Source organism: Rattus norvegicus, chromosome 18 (assembly GCF_021556685.1).
Source record: "Rattus norvegicus strain SHRSP/BbbUtx chromosome 18, alternate assembly SHRSP_T2T, whole genome shotgun sequence".
NCBI lineage: Eukaryota > Metazoa > Chordata > Mammalia > Rodentia > Muridae > Rattus > Rattus norvegicus.
In genome coordinates, this window is record NC_141551.1 from 77128654 (window position 1) to 77138663 (window position 10010).

Sequence of the window (10010 nt, forward strand, 5' to 3'; positions counted from 1 at the left end):
GGTTAAGAGATGCCGGCGATAAACATGTTTAAATAGAGTCACTGCTCTTGGGTTCACTGAGCAGGGACACATTTTATTTTTGTTAGGACAGAAAATGGCGTTAAATTGGTTTATTTATATGGGACTGTGGACACCTGGAAGAGACTCCTTGGGCTGGGTTTGCTTCAGTGACTGAACAGAAGCGGGGGCCTGTCTGGTCGAAACTGGGCAGTATGTCCTGTGGTTTTCCTATTTTTAATTAATTAATTTAATTAATTTTTAATTTTTAAATGAGAGAGCGAGGGAGAGAGAGAGGGAGAGAGAGAGAGAGAGAGGGAGAGAGAGAGAGAGGACATGGGTATTACGGCACACTATAATCCCAGCACTTTGGGAGGCAGTAGGATTACTTTTAGTTGGGTGTTAGGGGCTGGGATACATAGTGAGTTCAGGCCCATTTTAAATAAATGAGAAATAAGAAAGAGAGGATGGGGATGAAAGGAAGGAAAGAAGGAAAGGAGGAGGGAAGGAAGGAAGGAACTAGGAAGAAGGGAAAGACCCAGGAAAAGCATCCTGGGTGGTAGAATGATTTAGAGCCGTCGTTGGTCCAAACTCTCATGGGGAAGACCGACGAAACCGTAGAAAAACAGACGAAGTAAGAGACTGTGGCGTAAACTCCACAGCCAGTTTGGAAGACGGAGTAATATTAAAAAACACTGGAGTGGACGGCCAGCCTGTGGGACAAGGAGTTTTTAAAAAGGCATTTTGTCTAGGTGACTGGGAAAAAAAAAACTGAACCAACCATGTTTTATTTTTAAAGATTGCCTCATGACGTCGAGTGGCCGGCTAAGTGTGCTGCGGGCACACAGACTCCCTTGCCGCACAGTGGTAGGTGCTCCTGGGTGTGGCCAGAAGCAGCACCCTCTGTCCAAGTCCCCATTCCAGGCTGTCCTCCTGCCACCCACCTCCTTGTCTATTCGTTATTTACCACAAAGGCCAGGAGCAGAAGGGAGAGCTAATTTAGATACTGAAAGCAAATACTCTCCCAAACAGGACAGCTTGTTGCCTACTTGCAAACGGACCCTAAAATGTCATTACATTGTAGAAGGGTTAAAAACACTGAATCTTGGCCGTGACCTTTCCACAGAGGAGTGAAGTTTAACCTGAAGCAATGTTTACACCGAGGCTACCATGCCTCTTAGTTTAGAGCTCCCTGCTCCCAGCAAAACGCAGAATTATTTTTCTCCTCTCAATTTTTGTGTCTCCCAGATTAATTACATTGGGGTAATTTAGAATTGCGTACTCTGACTCCAGATCGTGTTTGGGGGGGGGAAGCTAGGAATGCCTGCTTCTGTGCTGTCATTCCACACTGAACCATTTAAGACACAGCATGCCCCGATCCAATAATATAGCAGGGGTTTGTGTTCAATGAAGCGAACAGAGCGGTATGTCATAGCAAGTTAATATTTAAAATATAGGCGGCAAGCTCACCCTGGGCTCGGTGCTGAAATACGGGCTTGTCAGCAAGTCCCAGGAATTCCAGGCTTCCCGAGTTTGTACAAGGAGCCGTGTTCCTCTGCTCTCCAAAGACTGTATGCAGAGCTGAGTTCCCGTAGCCTGAGTGGAGTGAAACAAAATTTAAATTTGCAAGAGGAGACAGAAATAAAAAAAAAAAAAAACAAAGAAAGAAAGAAAGAAAGAAGAAGAAGACGGGAGAAGGGAAGGGAAAGAAAATACCAACTAAATAAAGCACAAAACCCACAAAAGATCCTCCAAACAATGGTGCTGTGTGACGGGAGCTCTCCCCTAACAGCCTCCAGTGTTTAACATATTGAAACGGTTCATCTTCCTTCAATGGACTTTAATAACTCTGCCAGGTAAGAAGCTGTGTACCATGCTTCTTCATGTTGTCTCGCCCGCTCAACATATCTGTACTGATAGGCTCATCTAGCTAACTTTACGGCCTCGGTGTGCAGAGCCCAGAGAGCTCCAATATTACCCTCATCAATAACCCGTCCCTAGCTCCCCTCCATTCCTCACGCCTTCCCGGTGCCCTTCCCCAACTAATAAGGGCGCTTTGCCACGATTGCTGATCAATATGTTCGGGCACCTGTTCCCTTCACTCACCTCACCCCGCTAAAGCGTGAGACAAAGGGACAGATATGATTTTGACTAGATCTTGTGGAGGAACAAGAGACCCCAATCTGCAAAGTGTCCCTTTGGGGCCAATTTACACAGATAACCAATTTTTACCACTGGGATTCTTCTCTGGTTTGTTCCCCAGCCATGGTGCCTGGGAATAAACACAGACCTCACTGGGTTTCACGTTACCCAAGCACTACTATGACCGTCCCACGTTAATGCATTTGTCAACGATGAATGAGCTGCAGGAAAAACGTAAATACTGTATTTATAAACGTGTCATCTGTGCCTGTGGATCCCGGATCCTAATTTCTGTGTCTCAGTTTGGATTTTTAACTGTTCACTGTTCTCTCTCTCTCTCTCTCTCTCTCTCTCTCTCTTTCCTCTCTCTCATATTAGAACAATAAAGCTTTTGATTTTGTAATCATTTTGATCCCCGGATTTCAGATATATTATGAGCTAAAGAATCAGAGGTGGGAATTGAGCATCGGTATGAACCTGTCCATGTTGAGGCAGAAGGACCTTGTCTCCTGCCTACACGCAGACCAAACTAAAACACTCTCCAAAGGTTAGCAGCACAAACCAAGCTGATCATGTGTATCAGAAGTGTGTCAGCCTGGATTTCAACAGGGAGAGATAAAAAACACTCACTACCACACTAGAAAGCTGCTGCAGCTGAAAACAGTGGCATTTCTTTAAAAATCCACACCTAAGAGAAAGGCCGGCTAGGACTGCCCTTTGTAACTCTTTTGGACAAAGCTGAAGAGTAAGTCGAGAGTCTCCCCAGAATTCACAGCTAGGCAGAGACGCCTCAGGTTGGAGGCTGTTCTTGCTGACCTGCCTCATCATACGTTTGAGGCGGTGAGCGCCGCACGTGTCCAATCATAAACTATTACCTACAGCCGTTACAGTGTCAAATAGAAAACCACTAATCGAAATGAGGAGTGTACCTAGTAGAGAAAGAGCCAGTTTCTGGGTTATAATTTTTAAAGCTGTGCACCATATACCTTTTGGGCCAACAGACTTTAGCCTGTACTTTCCAGGAGGCATGAGAGAAAGAAGAAGAAGAAGGATAATTTCTAAACTAAGGTCTGTTTATGTAGGTTGCTATTTGAATGTTTCAGCTTTACTGGGTAATCTGTTTTTTTTTTTTAATCAAAATTTATTTTTAGCTTTTATTTTTTTTCTCAGAGAAGTCTTTTGGGTACAGTTAAGAATGGCTTCGCACTGGTCACATCTGCATAAAATTACAAGGAAACAGGAGACTCGACACCGGTCACTGTGTGGCCTCAGTATAACAAACCATACGGTGTCCATGGACACTTCCCGTGCGTGAGGATAGCTGACTTTGCTTATAAGAAAAATCCCACTGACTTCCAGGAATCCAAGAAACTCTTGAAATTGTGACTCCAGAGCTATCCATGAAAAGGAGAGAGCAAAGCAAAGATTTTAAATGTTCTGTTTAAGCCCCACAGACTAATCGTGCATCATCACCGCACGGTGGAATGGTTCCCTGTGCCCAGCTCCTCCTGTGTCTCCCGCCCATCAGAGAGGAGGAACACAGACAGATCTCCCACTCGGCAGCTGTAGAGGTTAGCACCAGCGTCCTCCTGTTTAGGGAGCACATCCCAGTGAAGCCTTCATAACGGTAAAACACACACGGAAGAGATCCCAGCGTAGAGCTCTGACCCTCGGCCAGAATGCAAAATTCACGACTCAAATTTTGATTCACTTGTGGAAGCATTATAAATTAAGTATGGAGAATTTCTATATCCTCAGTCTGTAGAATAAAGCAATTTCTAAAAATAGAACCTCTGTTCTTAAAAAAAGTCCACGAAAGTCAAGATCTGAAGAGCAGGAAAATAATCAATTTAGCACAAAATGCAGGGTTTATTAAAATGCAGCAATCGTTTTTCATCACGGGGTATGATTGTTTATCTGTGTCTATTTTTTCAATTTTAGATAGTTCTTATTTATTGGTTTATCTGATATATTTGAGATGCGAGTGTGAGCTTTGATGAATGAATATTCCTCGTGTGTTAAGGAGAGTTAACAGGGAATTCTGGCCCAACACTAACTGTAAACACCAGCAGTCGCTGCACTTCCTTCTGCTGCTCAGTGTTTGCCTGGAGTCCGGCAAACACCAGCTTCTTCTGACTGGGAATTGTCTTTCCCCTGATGGAATGTCATAAAATCACATTGTAGCTGTTCCAAGGGTCAGGCAGGGGTCAGGATTTCCCCATTGTTTTTGATGGGGGAAAACAAGGTAGAGTTCAGAGTTCTCCTTCACTGGGAGGAAGGGGCTGAGGATCAAAGTGTCACCTCCCCGCCTGAGGGCACAATGGATGTGCTCTTAATATTTCGCTGTAAGCGGCACCCGATATCTAAGGCGAGCCAAGCTCTTGCAGGCGCACGCAGTTCACATAGCCTTGCTGGCAACCTTAAGAGCAAACAGAAGCTGGGTGAGATCGAGAGGGAAAGATGGTAAGACTGCAGGATCTTTATCCTGAGGACCCCAAGTGTGAGCAGTGGAGTGGGTGGGAGTCTATGTGCAATGTGTGCGCTTATAAAAACATCTTCCTGCCTGGGTTAGGGTGTCTGACAACTGCCCACACCTGGGTGCCAAACGAGGAAGATAAACATGTGTTCTCTCAGAATTCGGCAAGAAACCCCATATGCCCACGATAAAATTGACGTGGGTAATTACTTTGGTCTTCTGTAGCATTATCTGCAAATGCAGAATTCAGACGATCCTTGCTAACATCCCTAAAATGGCCTTTCAAAGAATCAGTGAATTAATTAAAAGAGCTCGCTTCTCCCTTTGGGGGACGTTCTCGTGCTCATACAGTAAATCAGTCCTTGAGGTGCGTTGGAAAATTCTCAGCGAGAGCCTCCGTTAGTTCCGTGGGCTTGTAGGTGCCAGAGCATTTCTCATAAGCAGTGGACTTGTTTGACAGAACCCCCTGGATGATCTCAGAAAGAAAAAGGAGACACCAGCCACAGCTGCTCCTGTAAGGCAGCTTGCCCGTCTCCGTCGTCCTGGGCCTGGGATGGGATGCAGTGAGCACACCATAGTCTAAGAAACACTGGGGGGATTTCAGGGCTGATTTTATTCCCATTCAATCATTAAAACTATAATAACTCACTCTTCGAGACAACATGCCATAAAGATACTCCCATCCTCCTGAGCAGGGCTTTCTGCAATCATTCTTCCTTCTGGACCAAGACCATCCTTTTCCTCTCTTTAACTGGGCTCCAGAATAGTTCTCACTGACTGCAGTGACACCTACTGCTGGCAGACTTGTTCTACCTGGGTATGAGGCACAGCCAGGGGAACTTCAGAGGGAATCTGAAGACAAGCTGAGCCTGATTCTGAGGTGCAATTACCCCCCTAGCACCAGATCCCATTCCTGGACAGGTTCTAAACCGGAAACCAGCACAGCGCACGGGGTCCTGAGAAATTGCCTGTCCCTACAGTTTCCCTTGGCTTCCCATGCCACCCTCCTGTAACCGAGCGCCTTGTGTCTCAGTATAAACCACCACCTGATTAAGAAACTAGTCATCCCAGCCGCCACAGCTTTCTACACTGAGCTGTGCCTTTCCTTTTAACAAAAGAATGCTAATTTTCTCTCAGGAGCATCTGTGACCCATTCACGAAACAGCTCAGTGGAGATATTGTTTTAAATCACGATCTTTGATACCTTCCCAGTCTTAAAAATATGCCAGCAAATATTTACATCTGAGGCCAGGATTTGAAAGACGCTCACTGGAATGTTTCCCTTGCCAATGGACAGGGATGCGTTTGCAGCCAGGTTTTCCTCTTATGCACGTCTTCGAGTGACATAAAAGAGAGAGAGAGAGAGAAATCCCAGGATCTTGGTTAAAATAGTTTAGGGGTGACCCTGCAAACTTTGTGCTGTAAAGGACACCGTGACTCTGTTTTCTCTGTAATGGCAGCAGCACCTCCACTCACCTCCCGGCCTGCTAGGCGATTCCAGTTCCGTGAACTACTACGGAACAATAATCCAGCATTAAGGGAGAATCCTTCTGTCTGTGAATTGTGGGTCCTAAAGAAAGTCCATGGGTAACATCTGCAATCATGTGGCCAGTGGGCTCTTCCTTTGTTTTGGTTTGGAAGAGAAAAATCAAAGGACAGAGGAGCCCGCGTCCAGCTCACCCTTTGCTATTTGGTAAGCTCACATATATTCGGATGTGTGTGTATTTTATGTGTTTAGCATACACGAGGAGTGTGTAAATCTAAGATATATAAAACAGGAGCACTAAACACAATTTAAACACGTAATAAGGATTTCATTCTCCTCACACAGCACATACAATTGCAGCCGTGAAGATGCTCATCAGGATCTCTGGGGATAATAACGGCTGGGTTCTGAATGGCTGTCCTTAAAGATCCGACAATGGGAACAAACGCACCACACCCATTAACACAGTTGCAAAAGTTGAAGCCAGAGAAGTTGTTCCGAGGAACCAATTATTGTCTCTTACTCCATAGTGCCACCGCATGGAGTGATATTCGAATATAATTCAACGGCTTCCTACTCGGGGAGCAGTCTGCTAATAACACTAGGGACAGTTGCAGAAGGCAGCAAAGAGGGGGTAGCCCGTCTTCTCCCCGGCGTGGGAAGTCCAAAACGTTGCCTCGTGAAAACAGAGATGCCCCGTTGCTCAGAGCACAAATGCACTGTAGTAAACACAAAGCCACTGCCGCTCTATTCCATCACTAAAAGGGAGCCATTTGGTAAAAGGATTCATTACACATTTTCTATTTAAATCAGTTTATAAGAACCAGATGTTAAGCTTCCCTTGATAGGAAAGGAGGAATTATAAATGAATTAAACGGATTCTTTTTTTCAGTCCACCTCTTACTGTCCCCTTGTTCTCTGCGCACTGGAGTCCTGATAATCACCTGGATGTGCGCTATTCTAATATCAATGCTGGTGTCTCTGTCAGTTCTTCTCTGAGACATTGCATGAAAAATGAGGAGATCCCATCACATCAAAAGCCTGCTTTTTGTTTTGTATTTTAGTGCAAACATCAGGGGTCCCAAATCACACCAACCAGAGCATTTTAGGATCAAAATAAAATAAAATAAAATAAAATCTGTGCCTAAGAAGCACATCTATAAAAAAAATTCAGCCCAGTCTTAAGTTCTGAGCTTAATAAAGCACTTGGTTTCAGATTTTCACGACCCCTTGTCAATTGGTTGTAAAATATAAATTACAGTTCCATCAAGTTTGAGAGCTGTTTTCTGTTGTCCTGTGGAAGGCGCTGTCCTTGGGAGGATGCCCAAGCCAGCCAGGAAAAGTGTTTCATGTTCTCCCCCTGGGCTCTGCACCCTACATGGTCTGCCACCTGCAGAAGCTTGCCCTAGTAATTGTCCATAAAGGAGCTTTAATTAAATGCTCGACATGGATGGTCTCCCCAGAAGCTTCACCACTCAAACATTTCTAAAGAGCAGGGCTTACAGTAAGCTGCAGGGAACTGGAAGAGAAAGGACCCGGTGGGGTGGTGCTGCTGTCCCCAGGAAGGGCCCCGTTGAACTCAACCTTAACGATCTCTCCTCCGTTACCTAACTTCAACACTATTTTTTCCTTAGACTGCATTAATGAATCCGATAAATAAAGCATGGTATCACCCATCCGGAATGGACATTAATTTTAGAACAAAACATTAATCAATTTAAATTTATGTACTAATGCAGACACAATCAATTTCAACTTCTTATGACAATTAGCAAGGCTTTCGCTACATCTCTAAAACACACTGACCCATCAATTATGGTTTGCATCAAAGTAATGCTAATGACGCCACCTCAGTCCTTGGGCTGTCAGCAGCCCACCCGATTGGTCAACGGGAACGCAGCAGCAAATCAATTAATATAAATTATACATGCATGGAAAGATGGGTTAATATCATAAGTTAATTTAATTAATTGTGTTTGATTAAATGAGGTGCTTTCATTAGCCCACTTAGCCATGAACCATATATACATCATCATAATCCTTTTACAAGCTCAGCCACCCAGACGGCAGGCCTGACATCCACGGGGCGTATTCAAATCGCCGGCCTCAGCCATGCAAACCCTCCCTGCATAATTAACAGCTAAACGAGCTGCAGTCACTTAAGCTGAAAAGAAAACTGTTCCCATCAACCTCTCTGATACTGTTTAAATTGAAGATGTCATGGGTAAAACAAAGGTGAACAGACGATGGTAATTAAAAATTAAAAAGGACAAGGGGGAATTTTCAGCTAATGGAGGCAAAGTGGAGACAGGACCGAGGTTCTTGCAGATTCAAGTGTGGGTGTCAGGTCACCCCGGGACTTGTCTTCCCTGGGCTGTGCTAAGCAGGAGCATCTGCGGGGATCAGGAAGATGGACCTGGATGTAGACAGGGGGGACAGAGACGAAATCCAGAGCCACTGTATCGGGAGCAAATGAAATTGCTGCGTGAGGCCGGTGGCATCCTGCCCTGGGGCTCTGAGCACTGGTCATGTTCCCAGCCATGGCTGTGATGTCAGGTATCAAGCAGTGCCTATGGAGGGGCCTCACCCAGCGTCTAAGCCTAGTGTTCATTAAATGGATTTTTGTTCAGACGATGTGGCAGAACCTTGACATAAAATATAGGGGTGTCCAATGGAAGTTATTCATTCCTTCCTGGTTCGATGCACAACCTTCCAGGGATGGTGTTAATTCACGCTGCTTCCCAAAGCATAACAAATCGTGGGGCTTGTGTCGCAGAGGCATCCCCAGGCCTGCACTGTAGCTCCCAGGAATAGTCTAGGCACAGCAGTGGTGGGAACGTTCTAGAGGCCATGACTGCGACGTGGGGCCGAAAGTGGGAGGGTGGCAGGTAGAGTAGAGGGAGCAAAATTCAGCACACGAGAGGTCCCACCACGCCGAGGCCAGCGTGATTTATGCATCTGTTACAAGTGGTCTCCCTTCCTCATTGCAATATGGGTGCTGCAGCCCATTTGCAGCAAGATGATGGAATCCTGACAGAGGGGCGTCTATGCCAACTGCAGGGAAGACTAGCATGCATGTGGTCATTACCATGAGTAACAGGACTTCATAGAAGAAAAAAACATAAACACTGCAGACAGACAGTGCCTCTCCACAGATGTATTCAATTACCATTTGCCGGAGAGACAGGCCCACGACTTGAGGGAGAGGGGGCAGAACAGACTTCATTATAATTTGTTTTGGCAGCAAGAAATAGCCTGTTCCTTCCTCTACCAGCTGTGGAGAGATCTCCTACTTCTATGCAGAAGAAAAACTTGATATGAATGTAAATTCTGCACGTGCGCATGTGCATGGTGTCTCTGCAGAACAGGAAATAGAGCTAACGAACGCGTGTGTCCTTCCCCACGGCAGGATGCTGTTGGTCTGTCAGCGTCAGCTGAATCCGAGGCTCTCGCCTATGACAACTGTCCTTTCTGGCAGAGATCATGGTGTCCAGATGCTATTGGTTAGGTGTAGCCTGGTCAACAAACTTCTGCCTCTATCTCTGGCCGTTGCTTGGCCTCATGTTGTCCTCTGAGTATCATTTCTTCTGGAGAGAGAGGGAGTCACACTCCTCCCATTGTGGTGTTTGAGGTTTACATCGTCCAGCTAGCAAGTGCTTATAACTATGACACGGCCAGTCTCAAAGAGGTGTTGAGCCTTCATTATCATTAGCCTATCTTGCAAGGTTTCCATCACCCGAGGAGGACAGCACATCCTTTGTGTTCTAGTCAATGTCACTGTGTCAAGTGCATGACTCATTTACTCTATGTTACAACTAGTGATTTCAAGAGCCTCCGGTGGGACTGGAGAGATAGATGGTCAGTGGTTAGGAGCCCGTGCTGCTTTTTTCCAGAGGAACTGAGTTTGGA